This window comes from Caretta caretta, chromosome 7, assembly GCF_965140235.1.
Source record: "Caretta caretta isolate rCarCar2 chromosome 7, rCarCar1.hap1, whole genome shotgun sequence".
Classification (NCBI taxonomy): Eukaryota; Metazoa; Chordata; order Testudines; family Cheloniidae; genus Caretta; species Caretta caretta.
In genome coordinates this window covers 97,076,813-97,094,067 of record NC_134212.1, presented here as the reverse complement: position 1 = coordinate 97,094,067, position 17,255 = coordinate 97,076,813, and positions in this window count along the sequence as shown.

Sequence of the window (17,255 nt, the reverse complement as noted above, 5' to 3'; positions counted from 1 at the left end):
CAGTGCCAAAATGAAGGCAGCAGTGGTGTGTGTCGGCGGGGGTGGGGGGGCAGAATATATAGCAACTGAAAAAAGGGGAAAATACCAACTGATATAAATGTTCATAAAGTAGAAAATTAATAAGGGAACCTTAAAGCATCAGGGGGAAAAAATCCATGGCTGTCGGGACTAAGGACAATAGGGAGTTTAAGTATATTAGGAACAAAAGAAATCCTAACAATGGTATAGGTCTATTACTAGATGGAGATGGTAAATTTAGTAAATATTTTTATTCTGTATTTGGGGGGAAAAGCAGATGATGTAGTCTTATCACATGAGGAGGATTAAGTACATTCCAGTCCACTAGTAACCAAGGAGGATATGTGGTTTTAAAAAAACAAACAAACAAACCCCCCCCCCCCAGATCTGCTAGGATTAAATACTTTTAAACCATCAGAGCCAGATAGCTAGTACCTGAGAGTCCTAGAAGAGCTGGCCAATGAGTTCTCTGGCCTGCTAATGTTAATTTTTAATAAATCCAGTCTCCTGGAGGAGTGCTAATATAGTGCCAATATTCAAAAAGGACATGCAAGATGATCCAGGTAACTGTGAGTTGGCCTGATGTCAATCCTGTGCAAAATAATAGAAAACTGGTGTGGAATTTAATTAAGAAAATTAAAAATAGGAATATAATTAATACCAGTCAAGATGGTCTTATGGAAAACAAACCTAATTTCATTTTTTGAGATTACAAATGTTATTGATGAAGATTACTGCATAGGGGTAATATACTTACTCTTGTAAGGTGTTTGACTTAGTAGCAGATGATAGTATGACTAAAAAATTCGCACTATACAATATCAGTAGAACACACCTTAAATGAATTAAGAACTTTATAATTGCGATGGTGACTAGCCCCTGGAACCAATTGCCAAGAGAAGTGATGGATTCTCCATCTCTTGCTGTCTCCAAATCAAGACTGGTGGATGCTTTACTGCAAGATATGCTGTAGCCAAACACAAGTTACTGGGCTCGTTACTGGGGTAACTGGATGAAATTCTATGGCCTGTCCTAGACAGGAGGTCAGACTAGATCTAATGGTCCCTTCTCACCTTGATCAAGCTTGATCATTTATTAAGCTTCTGCCCTTCATTTCATCTCACGGGGGGGTAAAAGAAAACTCTCTCCTACCTACCTAGATCAAAGTTGGAATGTTTCTTTCTAGATTTAAATAAGATCCTTATTGATGCTGTTTAAAAGTGTAGTTACAACAGATGATGGAAGGCCAATTATGCACATTACTACTACACTCCCTTTTCCTATATCACAACTTAATGCTTTGCTAAAGCACAGTGCTTCACATAGTGTCTGTTCTGCATTCTGCTGATACAGACCCTAGAAGAGGTCCTGGTGGCAGGAAGTCACCAAGGAGGAAAAGAGTTAGTGATGGCACAAGGTGTCCATAAGCCTCCTTCCTCTGGGAGAACTGAAGCTAATCAACTCTACTCTAAAAGGAGCAAGTTGGGGATGAAGCATAGTCATGGTGAATAGGAAATGTACTGATTCTATACATCCCTCTAGCAGCCTCTGTGGAGTACAGAACAAAGCTTGCTCACCTTTAATGAACCTGGAAATGCTGGCTGCCCTCCCACGGGGGTGGATGTTCCCTTTACCTGCCAGAGGCAATGGCCCTTGCTGGCACAGAAAGATAGACTGTGCAATAATGACCAAACATTCCACAGAAGGATTGTTATGCAAGCCATCTGATATCCATTTTCATAAAAAGCATTTTCATGCCCTTGAGTTTATTTCCTCTGTGGACTACAGCTATTCCCAGCCTATGAATGCATTCTGAACAAAGTAGAACTTTATTGGTATAGACCATGATTTCAAAAGCATAACACAAGTCTGTAGTATAAGAGGTATTAAAGCCCTTTCAGGGCTTGTTGTGTAAGATGTTTTTATTATTTATTACAAGTCCAGTAATAATAGTTAGATTTAACATGGCCAATCAGAGGGAATCTTTTAATAAATCTTTTTTTTCCTGTTTCCTAGTTACACAGCTGGAAGGAGGAAGCATTCTCCAAGTTCTGAGCTGTAGTAATTCAGAGGATATCCTTGTCTCTCCGCACCTTCCTATAAATAAATTGAAGAACTTCTCTAAAAATCTGTCTCTCTAAAAACCAATGTGTACAACTCCAAAGCTTGTTCATTAGATGATTATTCGAAGCTACATGTTTTCCTGTTGATTATGTATAACTGCCAATAATGATAAAAAGAGATGCATGCACCCAGATGTATTGTGGAATCTCTGACTTAACTATAAGGATCCGTAAATAAATGTATATCCCTGATTATCTACTTCCACCAAGTTTTATTGTATAACTCCATTTGCATGGAATTACTCCTGATTCACACCAGTGTGAACAAGAAGAGACTTTGGCTCCCGGTCTTTAGGATTATGAGACTACATCCTTCTTATTGGCCTAGTCCTGCATTTTGTACAACTGTTTTCTATCTTCCTCTAACTGTATATACCTTTTTGGAAGTAGCATCTCAGCATGATATTATCATGATTTTTTTTTTTAAAGATATGCTTTGTCAGCTAGGAATTAATTCAGGGAAGTCTCAAGGCTTCTGTCACGCAGCAGTTCAGAACTGATTATCATAATTGTCCCTTTTGGCCTTTTCAGCAAGTGAACATTTCATTGATTCAGCAGAATTTCCTGGGTGAAATCATGGCCTCATTGAAGTCAACAGAAATTTAGCCACTAATGTAAATTGAGCCATTTTGTTACATCTTTACTGGAGTTCTAAGTACCCAAAGCTACTGTAGGATTAATAACTAAAACAAGACACCATTCTCTGCAAGTTACTTCATCATTCAGCCCCTAGCACGGGCTTTCTGGGTAAAAAACAATGTAGAATTTGCTGCCTTATTGCAACACATGCACCCTAAAACAGGTTATGCACATTTAGGGTTAGATAAATGTCTTCTTGCTACTACTGATTTGCCACTAATGTATCATCTTAGCAATATCTGAATAATAAGCACAAGAAAGCCTTGTGCAACAATAGCTGTAGAAAAACAAGCTCAATGATGTTTTCCCTTCTCAGGAAAACTGTATGTTTTGTTAGGTGGATATAAAGCAGAAAGATGACAAGGCGCTTTTCAGACAGCACATGTAAATAGCAGCACTAGCAGTTGGAAACATCTTATTTTTACTTGATCTAAATTAGTTGATGTGAAAGTTATTGAAGGCTTGTCTTCTCATTCAATATAACTTGCCATTGAATATGACCATAACGTGTCATGTTCACTAGCATTATATTGACTATGATTTTGCAGTTAGTGTAGACAAGGTCAAGTCATAGTCAACTTAGTGTCATCTGGTTAAACCCTTTTCCCAGTAGATCAAGTTTGAAGTTCAGGTTCTGATCCAGTATCTCTCCTCAGGGCCTATCACTTGCTGGCCCAAGGTCCAGGAATAGGCCTCCAAAGTCATTGGCTAAACAACTGTAACATGCCAGACTCCGTTCAAGTCATGGACTCAGCTTGCTGGCAAAGCCCATTTTACTTCTCAAGCCACGGCATGGGCCTCTATTACTGACTTAGCACTACAGATTAAAGTAGATGAAAATAGGAATGGGAAGATCAGCAATTCTCATGGACTTATATTGCCATGTGTTTGATTGCAGCATCTTGTATAAGGGGGTATGACATCAGGAAGTGAAAGGGGACAAAGGAAAAAGAAATACATGTTCCAAGACAGGCCATGAGCAACCAGACAGAAGTATGTGTGTACACAGCATGAAACTGTACAGGATTGCTCCCAAATCATATGCTCCACTCACTCCCCACCCACTCCATGGATGGCCAGGAGGGGAGAGGGACCTCACAGGCCCATTGTGTTTCCCCTGGATTTTCATTAGTCATGGGAAGCATGTGACAGTATCTCCATTTTCCTATTGAAGGGGCAGTCTGTCTCTTTCCTTTTGTCGCCCTGGAGGGGCAAGGAGAACCAGCAATGGGGAGAGATCTTTCTGTAGAAGAAAGTGGACTTGCAGCTGGAATAATTCTTCTCCCAGGTGGTATTGGTTTTGCAACATCTACAGATAGGACTTGAGCCCACAAGCTCTTCCTATCTGTACTTCACCAGAGGAGTTCTTACTTCACCAGCAAAGTGAAGTGGCAGGTGGAGTGGGAACCAAGATTCCCCAAGCCAGGGAGAGCATGAGACAGGGCAGTCTCTCTCTAGCAGAGGAGGAGGCTTTGTGCTCTCCCATACTCCCCCTTATTTTAACCCTCAGGGCACAAGTTGTTTGCTGCCACTACTACATTGATTTATTTTATTATTATCGTTTCACCTAGTGGCCCCAATGATAAGGGCTTTAATGGGCAAGGCACTGGACAACCACATATGGAGAGAGAGTCCCTGCCTGAAGAGCATACAATATAAATAGACAAGACTGAGACAAAGAGTAAGAAAATCAAAGTACTATTCCCCATATCTCAGAGAACTTGAGCACCTATTAAGGGCCCCAAGTCACACAGGAAGTCTGGCTCCGATCTCCTGAGTCAGGCTAGTGCCTCAACCACAAAACCCTCCTTTAAAAATCTCATTAGAAATTAGAAGGTTTTTTTTACAAATACAGGAGAACCCATTTCTGAAAGCCCTCCGGGAACTTTGTAGAAATTGGGTTGTTAGGAGGGGGTGCAAGGCATTGCAAAGCCTGGTGCCTATTTCTCTCGGGGTATTCAGTAAACTGGGAGTCTTGATTAACTAGAGTTCAAAATCAGGGATGTGGTATAATAATAAAAAGGGCCTGTGAGAGTCCCTTGAATCTATTTAACTATTTCATACTCACCACTATGGTGAGTGCCTTACATGGGACCATCAGGAACCTTTAGAGGTTGTGTTGTTTTATTTGCCCCTCTTCCTGTAGGGAGGAGAGGGTGTGCATCTTTTAAAAATTATTAATATGTAAATTTTAATAGTGTAATGAGAAAGCAAGGGCAGAGGTGAGTCATACAGTTTTAACTGAAGGCAGTGAGATTCATAGTCATATGAAAAAGTACATTTATTTTATGGCTTATCTGGTAAAGAAACCACGAGGAGTGAATGTATTAAGCAAATGTATATGCCTGTAACAGGATACCTGACAGCTCCTAGACAAAGTGCATTCACTTGACTGGAACTTTGGTTACTGTCTGTTTGCTGATTCCCCCTAGCTCTCTCTCCTCCAGCAGAAATAGTTATATCCCAAGCAAAAACAATGTTCCATCCTGTCAAACTGGGCTGGAAAGGGGATGAGGGCATAAAACATCAGAACAATTAAAATAGTTTATTTTTAATAGTGTCTGGAAATAGTCAGGACTTTTTTTAGTATAAATAAACAAAGGTCACAAGCAATTATGAGAAAATCATATGCAGTCTACAAAGCAGTACTGAAAATATAAATAAAGAAAACAGATAATGAAGAATGTTGTGTGGATGGTCCAGTTCAAGAAATTCATGAGAACTTCTTTCAGTATCTTTTATTAGGCTTGATAAGCAGTAGTACAGTGTACTGGCAGAGGGCATTGGCTGGAAATCAGGAGGCCTGGGTTCTAGTTCTCTACTTCCCCTCCCTCCTTTTGTCTGTTCCCGATGTGTACTGAAATACATGTCCAAATATCTTGAACTATTTATCTGCTTTTAGCAATGTTGCCTCAGAAAGCCATCTGCAAGAGGCCCCATTTCATACTTTTATATTGGGCTTCTTAAAGAGTCATTACACAATCCCAAAAATCCATATCAGTCTAATAAAAACCATTTCCTGTCTCAGTTAACATCTTATGCATACCAATTGCTACCAGTGTGGAGGGTGATTCATTTTATTCCAGTTCCAAATGCACATGTTAAGAGCACAATTGCAAAAGGGGTGGGAAAATGGTACATTTAGAGTGAAATGAATAAGGAACAATAGCTTTTTAGCAATTCTCAATAGCTGATGGATGTCATTTAACACTGATCCTAAGCTTCATGCGCTACTGTAGCATTAGCACACGGATAACCAGTTTTATAATACACTGTGCAGCACAGTTATAAATCAGCAACCACAGTTGTTTCAATAATCCCTATACAGCTGCAATGTGGCTCTCCTGAACATTATTTTTACTCATACAGTGTACTTCTAGATTAATTTTAAATGCAACTCTTTAATTTGGTTCTAATCATCTTCCTCACAATGTTGGCAATCTGCATTTTCACATTAGGCTGCAATTTGTTCTCTTTCAACCCTCCACAGTCTTTACAATCAAGTTTACTTGAATGTTATGGAGTTGTTGAAAACTTCATAAGTAGTCACCTTTGTTGCCTTTGTCTGGCTTGTCCTCATCCGTCCCTCCGTGAACGCAAGTCGACGTCACACCATTCTATTTTGTTGCAAGCACATTCTTTCCATTTCTGGCCAAAGAGTTTTGTCATGGGATCGTCCAGCATGTTCTGCCCAGTGGTTACTTATGGTCTCTGGGGATCCAGCCACTGATGTGGGTTGTCCACCTGTTGTCTTGCCTGCCGACTACATGACCCGCCTATCTTCGCTTTGCATCGTACATTGCCTGCACTACATCAGTCACTTCCGTACGCCTTCTGATCACCTCATTCGGTATATGATCACGGAGTGATATCTTACATTTGACTTTCCATTGCTCTCTGGGTGACAGCAAATTTTTCCTTCCTCCACTTTCGTCATTGACCAGCTTTCTGCTCCATATAGCATTGCTGGCAGAACAGTGGAGTTAAACAGTTCTTTCCTTTTCAGTGCATCATCCGTTAAAGATATCTTTATTTTGTTGAAACTTGCCCACCCTGCCTTTCACCTCCTACTGCATTCCCCTTCGAATGAATTGTCTCTGCTCAGCTGCTGACCCAGGTAAATATATTTGTCGACCTCCTCAATTTCTTTCCTGTTTATAGGGATGATTCCTTCTACATAATGCTCATTCCACATCCACTTTGTCTTCAATGTGTTCACTTCCAACCCTATATCATGTGAAAGTGTTTGCAGTTGCTGCAATTTGTTCTCCAGTTCTGCTGTGTCCTTTGCCAGTATTACACAGTTGTCAGAGAAGAAAAGCTGCATTAACTGTTCTCCATCAATTCTGATTCCTTCTTCCCAGTTCAATTTCTTGAACAGCAACTTCAGTACTGCTGCAAACATCTTCAGTGAGATTGTGTTGTCTTGTCTGACTCCTCTGCATATTGTAATAATGCAGGGGACATTGAATAATGTTATCTCTGTCAAGCAATTGCAGTTAATTTCTTCCAGCAGGTCGATGTACCTCGGGTTGATTCAGATTTCATTGAGGGCATTAGGTACAGCATTAATCTCTACCAAGTCAAATGCTTTTTTGTAGTCGACAAATGCAATACACAATGGTATTCTGTATTCCTTGCATTTTTTGATGAGCTGCCGAACTGAGTGGATGTGATCAATTGTCGAATACCCTGAGCAGAAACCAGTTTGTTCTTTGCTTTTGTACATTTCAAGATCCTTCTTAATCTGATTGAGTCTGACATGGGTGAAGACTTTATACACTTGTGAGAGGAGCATGATTGACAGTAGTTGCTCAGTTCTTCTTGATAGCCTTTCTTCATCAATAGTATTGTTTTCGATTTCTTCCATGTATCTGGAACACGCTTGCTATTGGTGCAACGGTTCACCATTTACATCAACACTTTGAAGAGAGTATCTTCCCCTACTTTGAGATATTCTGGCCAAACATCGTCCACTCTCGGACTCTTCCCTCTCTTTATGTTATGAACTGCGTATTCAATTTCTTCCCACATAACGTCAGGAACTTCTTCTGTAAGTTGCTGCCTTGACAGTGTATGCTGGACATAGACATATGAGGAGTAGAGGTCATTCTAGAATTGTGTACATATTTCATTCATCTTGCTCCTTTCCTATGTCATTTCACCATTTTTATCTTTCAGCACTGCCGGGATAATCTGTTTCAGCCTAAAATCCCTTTCTACCTTCTTCAGGCTCTCATTCTTTTCAGCCGCCTCTCCCAATTTCTTCTTTCTAAAGTCTTCCTAGTCTTCTTTGATTGTCATATGAATTTCTTAGTGTTCTGTATTCTTTGCCCATTTTTCCTTCTAATTTCATGCATGCCCTCCTCGTCATCAAATTATCATAAGTAGTAGGATGTCCTTACTTTCAGCCTAATTATGTTGGAATGGAAGAGACTGGTACTCTTCAACTCATGAGGTAAACTCAAGTAGCCAGGGGAAAATTAGAAAATGTTACTCTAAAGTTAATCGTATGCAATTCAGCTAACTACGGATATAAGCATTTTTGGTTTCAAGAAAATATAGGCTAAATCACTAGTTTTAAAAACCATAAAACTTGGCTACAGGTAGAGGGCTAGGATCCTTTAGGAGAGCTAATATTTATATAGTGAGATCAACACTATACTAATAGTGGACATTAAGGTTTTCTGAAACCTCTGATTTTACTTGAAGTAATCAGTATTGCAATACTTGTGTTTCTTTGCTGATAGGACTATTGTGCTGTACATGTACACGTAAAATAATACTATGCTAAAAAATTAAGGCTGAAAGGTTTCCTTTGTAAGGCCAAGCAGGAACAGTCTAAAGTAGAGCCAGAGAATACAGAAAGAGTGGTATGTGGTTGAAATGTGCCATGGAGGAGGTGGGCTAAGAGTCTTGGTCTTTTGAAGGAGACCATCAAGAAAGCATTCGACTATTTTCAGAATGTGGAAGGGGAAGGAGAGAAAGTTAAAGAATGAGAATGAGCAAGTAGGGATGATATTAGAACACATGAGAGGAGGTGTCTCTGATGAGGCATAAGGTCACTTTATGAAATGCCTTAAAACTGAGGAGGAGAAACTTGCGTGGAAAAAAAATCTTTCTGAAAAGACTTGAAAGAGAAAGGGTATAGCCAGAATTGTGGGAAAGAAAATTTGGTGGCAACAGTTTTGAGTGGACAGCAGTGGGGAAAGATGGGAAAGTGGGGGGTCCTGAGAAGAGCATTCCAATTGTCAGGTTGAAAGATAACTAGCGTATGAGCTTGTGTCTTGGCAGTGGGGTTTAGAGCAAAGGATACATTTAAAAATATAACAAAGGAAGAAGAGGCAGTAAGAGCCTGGAGAGGAGGTGAGATTGCTATAGTTGGTAGGATTGTTGCACAGCTGTTCCCATTGTTATAATTAAATATGTCAGCACATACAAGCGAGATTTCTATTTCATGGAATTTCTCATTTGGGTGCAAAATGTGCTTCTGGTTAAATCCTTGATTAAAGAAAACTTTAGCCTCAGTGCAATAGTCTATACTTTTAAAACTGTTTGTATGGGAGACACAAAAAGATTTAGAAGTGAACAGTCATGCAAATTTTTGACCAGCAAACATACAATAAAACAAATTAATTATTTGAACCACTAGTAATGTACTGAACGCTCTTTATAAAGCCATCCTTAGGATTTAAAATGGAATTCAATATAATTGGGTGGCAAGGTATTGTAATCTTTTATTAGCGAAAAATGTTATAACATAGGCTGCTTAACACTTGGACATATTCAAACATCCATTGTATGAGGATAGCCCTCTTTTCAACTTTCTCTTCCAACGTATAAAATATTCTCTTTCCATACACAGCAATTTTTAGTTAAAAGCAAAGAAAAAATAACACACAGCAAAGTACAGCTTGAGTTAGTAATGTCATTGTGTCTCACTGAATGCATTATCACAGTAACCTAGAAATTCACTAAATATTCTTGACACAATCTCCTGGTTCTCACTTGACTAAAATAGGAAGTAACAGAACACAAACTATTCTTATGTAGTATTGTTAATACATTATCACAAGTACAATCGTTCAAAAAACCCAAATCCTATTACTGATTACTATAAAAGTGTGTTTTTAGCCAGATTCTTGTCTAAAATTCAGTTTTACAGCTGCACAAAATTCATATGATTTACATTTTCCCCCCACATACATTTTTTGTAGCATTTTCTTGCCCTCTTCCATGTACCCAGATTGTCCTCCTGACATTTTGCCAATTTTCTGCACATCCTCCCCCCTTGCTGCCCCTAACAGGATAGAGCAGGAAGTGGGGACAGGGAAATCTTCACAAGTCAGGACAGTAAGGACAAGAATAGTCTGCCCCACTAGTTCTCTGTGGTGGTGGAGGTGAGGGGGAAGAGGAGGTAGAAAACGGTGAAGCATTGTTTTTGCAGGGTGGGGGTGAGGTAATACTTGAAGTTGGCTCCTAAACAATACAGAAGCACAGATCTACCACTGAAGGGTTAGGTACTCTCTATGACATGTACCTTGTTTTGCTGTGCAGCTACAGTACTAAGTCATGTGGGAGCCTTTGTGTCTAAGTGTTTGTCTACACTATACGTTATGTCAGTATAATTTATGTCAGTCAGGGTGTGAATAAGCCAACCCCCGGAGCAATGTAAATTACACCCACCTAAGCACCAGTGTGGACAGCACTATGTCAGAGGGAGAGCTTCTCCCACCGACATAGCTACCGCCACTCATAGAGGTGGTTTTATTATGCTGATGGGAGAGCTTTTTCCTATTGGCATAGAGCATCTTCACCAGATGCACTACAGAGGCACAACTGCATCAGTGCAACTGCACTATAGTAGCACTTCTAATATAGACTGTGTAGGAACTACACAGCAAAGTACCTGCCACGTGGGGCATCAAAGTGGAAAAAGAATGTACCCTGATCTCATGCATCTTAGAAACTGTGTCGTATACGTAAGGTGGCTATAATAAAATCTAATCCAGTGAACCTCTCCTCCTGTGTGGCTTAGGATTCCTAGGTGGCAGTGGTCTCACTTCACCAAGCCTCTAACTTCTCCTATTTCTCCTACAAGTGCTTCGGCTTCTTCTGTCCTTCATGATGCTATATGACCCCAGTCCCACCCTAGTCCCCAGTAAGTGCATAGTCCAAGAAGTCTGCTCTCCTGGGAAGCTCCTAAGACATGCAGGAGAATTGTTCCTCTGTTACAAATAAATAATATGCAAGTAAGAGAGAAAGATGAAAAAACAACTTTACTTTGAATGTTTAGAATGTCAATAAAACTGAAAGTTCTGGAACGAATTACTTTGTAATAAATTATGAAGAAATGTTATTCCAGGTTTTTGTGGTGCATACTGCAAGGTATCTTATTAATTGCTGAGGTTCATTTAGCAAGTAAAAGTCAGTATTAAGATTTTTTGATGATATCTATATTTGGCTTCTTGCAATAACTCTAATAGCTTCATGGAAAACCTCAGTTCATCCTTGGGAAACAACTCCTGATCCTGTTTTGTTCTCCAAATATTTCTGAATTTGTATTTACCCCTCTAGTAGTGTATCATTGCCGAGCTACAATCACAATTTCAAATGTAATCAATATATTGGTCTTCATTCTGCTACATAACAAATAGAATAGCATTTTTTTCCCAGAAGAACTCTAAACTCAGGGACACATTTACTTAACTTTATTGAAACACCTGACCACAATTTTTGTGATAAATCACTTTTTAAAGACAAAAAAGCATATTGTGTGCTTTCAGACATGTATCCGTGCTTAAAAGACATAAAAGGCAATAAGAAGTTCTTTAAATACTTTAAGAGCAAGTTTCTCTGCTTAGGGGTGAAGGAGAGATAATAACTGACAATATCAAGAAGGCTGAGGTGTTTAATGCCTATTTTGCTTCAGTCTTCACTAAAAAGATTAATGGTGACCAGATGCTCAACACAATATTGACAAGGGGGAAGAAACACAAGCCAAAAATAGGGAAAGAACAGGTTAAAGAATATTTAGATAAGTGGATCTATTAAAGTCAGCAGGGCCTGATCAAGCAATTATCTTTGAGAATTCAGGCAGGATGGGTGAAGTTCCAGAGGGTTGGAGAAGGGCAAACATAGTACCTATCTTTAAAAAGGGAAACTACGAACCAGTCAGCTTAACTTCAATACCTGGAAAGATACTGGAACCAATTATTAAACAATCCATTTGTAAGCACCCAGAGGATAAGGATAATACAATGATAAGGAATAGCCATCATGGATTTGTCAAGAACAAATTATGCCAAACCAACCTTATTTCCTTCTCTGACAGGGTTACTGGCCTGGAGGATTGGTGGGGTGGGAGGTGGAAGCAGTAAACACGATATATCTTTATATCAGTAGGACTTTTGACAAAGTCCTACATGACATTCTTATAAGCAAGTTAGGGAAATGTGGTCTAAGTAAAATTACTATAAGGTGGGTGCACAATTGCTTGAAAGACTGTACTCAAAGAGCAGTTAACAATGGTTTGCTAGTGGAAACTAATAGGATACCACAGGGGTCTGTCCTGAGTTCAATACTATTCAATATTTTCATTAAAAACTTGGCTAAGAGAGGGGAGAGTATGCTGATAAAATTTGCAGAAGGCACCAAGCTTGAACGATTGCAAACACTCTGAAGGACTGGATTCAAATTCAATATGACCTTGACAAATTGGATTGGTCTGAATTTAACAAGGTGAAATTCAATAAATATAAATGCAAAGTATTTTACTTAGGAAGGAAAAATCAAATGCAAACCAACAAAATTGGCAATAACTGGCTATGTAGTGGTACTGGTGAAAAGGATCTGGTGGTTTTAGTAGATCACAGACTGAATACAAGTCAACTATATGATGCAGTTGCGAAAAGAGTTAATATCCTGGGGTGTATTAATTGTAACACTTCTGCCCATCAGAGTTGGCAGCACCAAGGGCCGGGTTCAGTATCTAGGGGTTCCGTTTCAAGAACACAATGCAAAACCAGCTCAAGCCCCCAACCAGTGACCTGGGACAATTACATACCACCCCTCTGGGCACCTCTAAGAGGCAATACTTCCCTTCTAGCAAGCACAGAGTCTAAGTGTAGCAAAAGCCTTTTAACAAAGGAGGGAAACAATGTGGATTATGTTGGGGAAACACCACAAACAGGATTCACAACACCAACCATGAGCAAAAGACCCACCCCCAGGTAAGTTTGGCAGTGTCCTTTCCCCCTCAGGGTCTTAAGTCCAGCAACCCAATAGTCACCCCATCTCCCCCCCACACACACACATACAGTTTCTGTCCTTGGTCAGTGCAGCCCTCCAGAGTTCAGAAGTTCATCTGCAGAGTTTACCTCCCAGCCTGGGTGGAAGTGGAGGAAAGTATGGGGGGGCATCTTACATGCTCTGAGGCTCGGGTCGATGGCCAAGTGCCACATCTCTCCATGGGGTTCTGCTGCAGTCTTCACCACCAGCCGTGCCTCTCCATCAGCTGCCCTGCTATCCGCTCCACGCAGCTCTCCATGCCTTTCTACTAGCTGTCCTGCTGTCCACTCCTCTCCGCCAGCTGCCCAGCTATCGGTTCCACTCTCCACTAGCTGTCCTGCTGTCTGCTCCTCTCTGCCAGCCACCCAGCTATCTGCTCTCTGTGCTAGCTGTCCTGCTGTCTGCTCACCAACTTGTCTTCAGCCCCCCCTCCCTACTTAACACAGCTCTCAGCAACTTCAGCTCTCAGTGATTTTTAGTTGGCAGTAGGCAGAGCCTCAGTGCTAATGCACCACTAGCCCAAAGTAGGGCTAATGCTTAGACCTAGGTGTCAGTGATTTCAGCTCTGCAGCATGTAACAAAACTACTTAATGGAGCTAACGTTAACTCTATTCTTACACCAGGGAGAGAAGAGAGGTCAAAGTAGTGTTTAGGACCCTCAGAAGAGACCCACACTACCAGGTACACATACCTGTTCCCAGCCTCTTTCAACTCTTTGGGCATTGGAACCCATGTCCCTTGCCTAGCGAGTCCTACTTAGTTGAGGGCAAGTCCCTCCATCATAAAATGCCAAGTACAGTTCTACTGTCATTGATTCACATAACCAGGATAACAACCCTTTTTACTCCTGCCCCATAACAGAGAGACTGGGGATCCCACAGCAGCCAAAGTGACCATTTGGGCAAGCAGTCCATCATGCTAGGCAGGGTAGGTGTGCCCATGCAAACGAGATCAACCCCTGAAGTCCTTTTCCACAGCTCATCACCAGATGTCAGGGGAGAGCTCATTCTGACTCTGCTTATGTCATAATAGTGTCATATACAGTCTACTCAGCACTGATGAAGTCTCAGTCAGAATACTGGGTCCAATTCTAAGCACTACACTTTAGGAAAGATGTGGACAAATTGGAGAGTCCAGAGTAGAGCAACAAAAATGAATAAGGTTTAGAAAACCTGACGTATGAGGAAAGTTTAAAAAAACTGGGCACATTTAGCTATGAGAAAAGAAGACTGAGAGGGGACCTGGGAACAGTCTTCAAATTCGTAAAGGGCTGTTATAAAGAGGATGGTGATCAATTGTTCTCTGTGTCCACTGAAGGTAGGACAAGAAGTAATCAGCTTTATCTACAGCAAGGGAGATTTAGGTTAGATATTAGGAAAATCGTTCTAACTGTAAGGGTAGTTAAGTACTGGAATAGGTTACAAAGGGAGGTTGTGGAATCCCTGCCAGCAGAGGTTTTTAAGAACAAGCTAGACAAACACATGTACAGGATGGCCTACATACACTTGGTTTTGCCTCAGAACAGGAGATTGGATTGTATGACCTCTTGAGGTCCCTTCCAGCCCTACATTTCTATGATTCTATAATTCTTACCGTGTGCAATGCTCTATACTAGGTGTTTATGGACAGGGTCTATCACATCCCTCATTTGTGACATGAAGTCATTATACATTAAGCTAAAAATCATTGGTGTTTTGGTATGTGTGTGGGTTTTCTTTCTTTGCTTGTTTGTTTTATTTGGGATTTTTTACCACACCAAACACTTTATTGCAGGATTGTGTTCATTCTACATTTTCCCTGTAACTCTTCCTGGTATCTTTTCAGCATTCAAGTATTTTCAACCCATTCAAAATCTGTTCTGGATTATTTTTCCCCCAGATACTTACTCATCATTTTTTCTAAATTGAATCTTATTTAGTTATTTTCTGCCCATTTCCTTTGTTATGGCTTGTAGCCATACCACCATGTGGTGTGATTGTGTCTGAATTCACAAGCTATAGTAAACAGCATCAGATCTGGTTGGTACCTGGGTGGGAAACAGTACCTACGTGCTGCAGAAAGTGATGTAGATAACTGACTGCTTCACTCTGATTGGTATAGAACCAATGCCTTAGCAGTTAGAGGGTTGCTGGAGGTGCCATCTTTGGGATAGGAGGTAGAACAAACTTGTGGCTATTAAAGTTTCCATGGCTCTTTTCCAGTAGTAACATACTCTTTGGAAATCCTGTCAAAATTCTAATTCAGATAATTACATTGTGCCTCTCTATATTTCCTATCTATTGTATGAAACATTCTTCACTTCTTGTTACATAACTCTTGTGCAGTGTCCCAAGTTACACACGTTAAACAGATACTGCTGCATGTCTGATTGGTGAAGTGATCCAAGTATAATGTAAACTTGCAAGTCAGAGAAATGCCTATTTTGCTAACTTCTGATTCATTTTTTAAATTGTTTCTGCCCTCACTCGTATTAGCAGCATTTCAATATTTAGGATTATCCATGACTTTACTTGATGTTTATAAATGTCCCTTTTTAACTCATACTTTCTGCCACAGAGTAAGGCTTGTATGTTTCAGGATTACTTCAGTGCACATAAAAAAAAATCTGGTCAGCAAAAAGAATAAATAGAAAATATTCACATTTATTTGTTTGCCTATTGTCTACACTCATACTGGCCTGACCTGTTTGTCACATGAAAGTCTACCCCATTATGCAGATAATTATTTTGTCCAATAACTAAGGCACATATTTAGACTGCAAAGAAATTATATTAAACCAGATGGTTTTAGGCTCCCATGTCCCACATGAGTCTCCAGACCTTAAGTATTCAGGCAAAGCTAACAGAGCTTGCTTCTGTGCTCCAGGAAATTAATCTGCGTTGGGTTGGGCCCACATTGTTCTAACACTCTGAATGCTTCTCAAATTGTGCTAGAAGTTCATGCTGCTGTACAGAAGGCACCACCTTCATTTTAACAACACCCTCAAGCATTTCCTACAGATGACACATACAAAATCCTGGCAGCTGATTAAATTAAGTGGGAAAACTATAGCCAGGAAGATAAACCTAGGTATGCTTTCTTTGAGTACATGCACAGTAACCTTGTGTTCTGTTTGTCTAGACTGTAAGCTCTCTGGGGCAGGAAACATTTTATCTGTGCTTGTAAAGCATCATATACATCAGACATTATATAAATGTTTAAAGGCGACAGGCAATGTGGATTTGTGTCTTGTTTTTGCTGCATTAAAATCTATAAGAACGGCCTGAAAGGTTGGTTGGTTTGTTTGGGGGTTGGAGAGGAATTTATCTGTTATTTTCTACCTTAATATTAGGAATGTCAAGTCTGTTCTTACTGCAGAACTTTGCAGACAGGTAGGATGTACTCTGTGAATGTTCTTGTCCCTTAACTGAAGATCTTTTTGTCCAATACTTCCTAGGGCGCATGAGTTAGATTAGTGATTAAAAACAAGCAAAGCAGAGTTTTAACACTCTAACAAAATCACTTCCCTTTCAATCAGGTTTATACACATACACATGGTATAACTTCTCTAGTTGTCCCAAGAGATGTAAAAAAATACAGGGTGGACCTGAATTTCTAACATGGTTAAAAAATCATATATGAATTTAAATACTTTTTAGGCTTTCTTTACCTTAAAAAAGAAAAAAAGTGGCACAACCGTTAGGATGCTGAAATGCCTCATGTAACACACACATCCCATTTTATTAAGTAAGATTTACAGCACTTTGTTTTTAAAAAGAGGTGTAACATTACCTTGATCATGATATTTCATAATAGCAGTAACTTTTCTATTATGGATTATTTATTAGTATATTAATGCCAAGAGCCCCAGATTAGGAATTAAAGCTCCATTGTACTAGGGGCTGTACACACACAAAAAAACAGCCCTTGCCTTTAGGAATATTACAGTATCACTATTGCCCTCAAAACTAGTAACTTATAATAGCTATGCATTATATTTATGGTAACAAATGATATAAAGTTACAATCTGTAACCCAGCTCCTGCAACGAGCTCCAGGCCATAGACCCCCATTGATTTAAATAAGGCTCTCTGTGAGCAACAAAGTCTGTCAGAATACAGTTCATTGCAGGATTGGGGTTTCTTTACAAACTGTCTTTTCATTCACTCTCAGCTAGAACTAGATGAATTGTTGGTTGTAATTCAT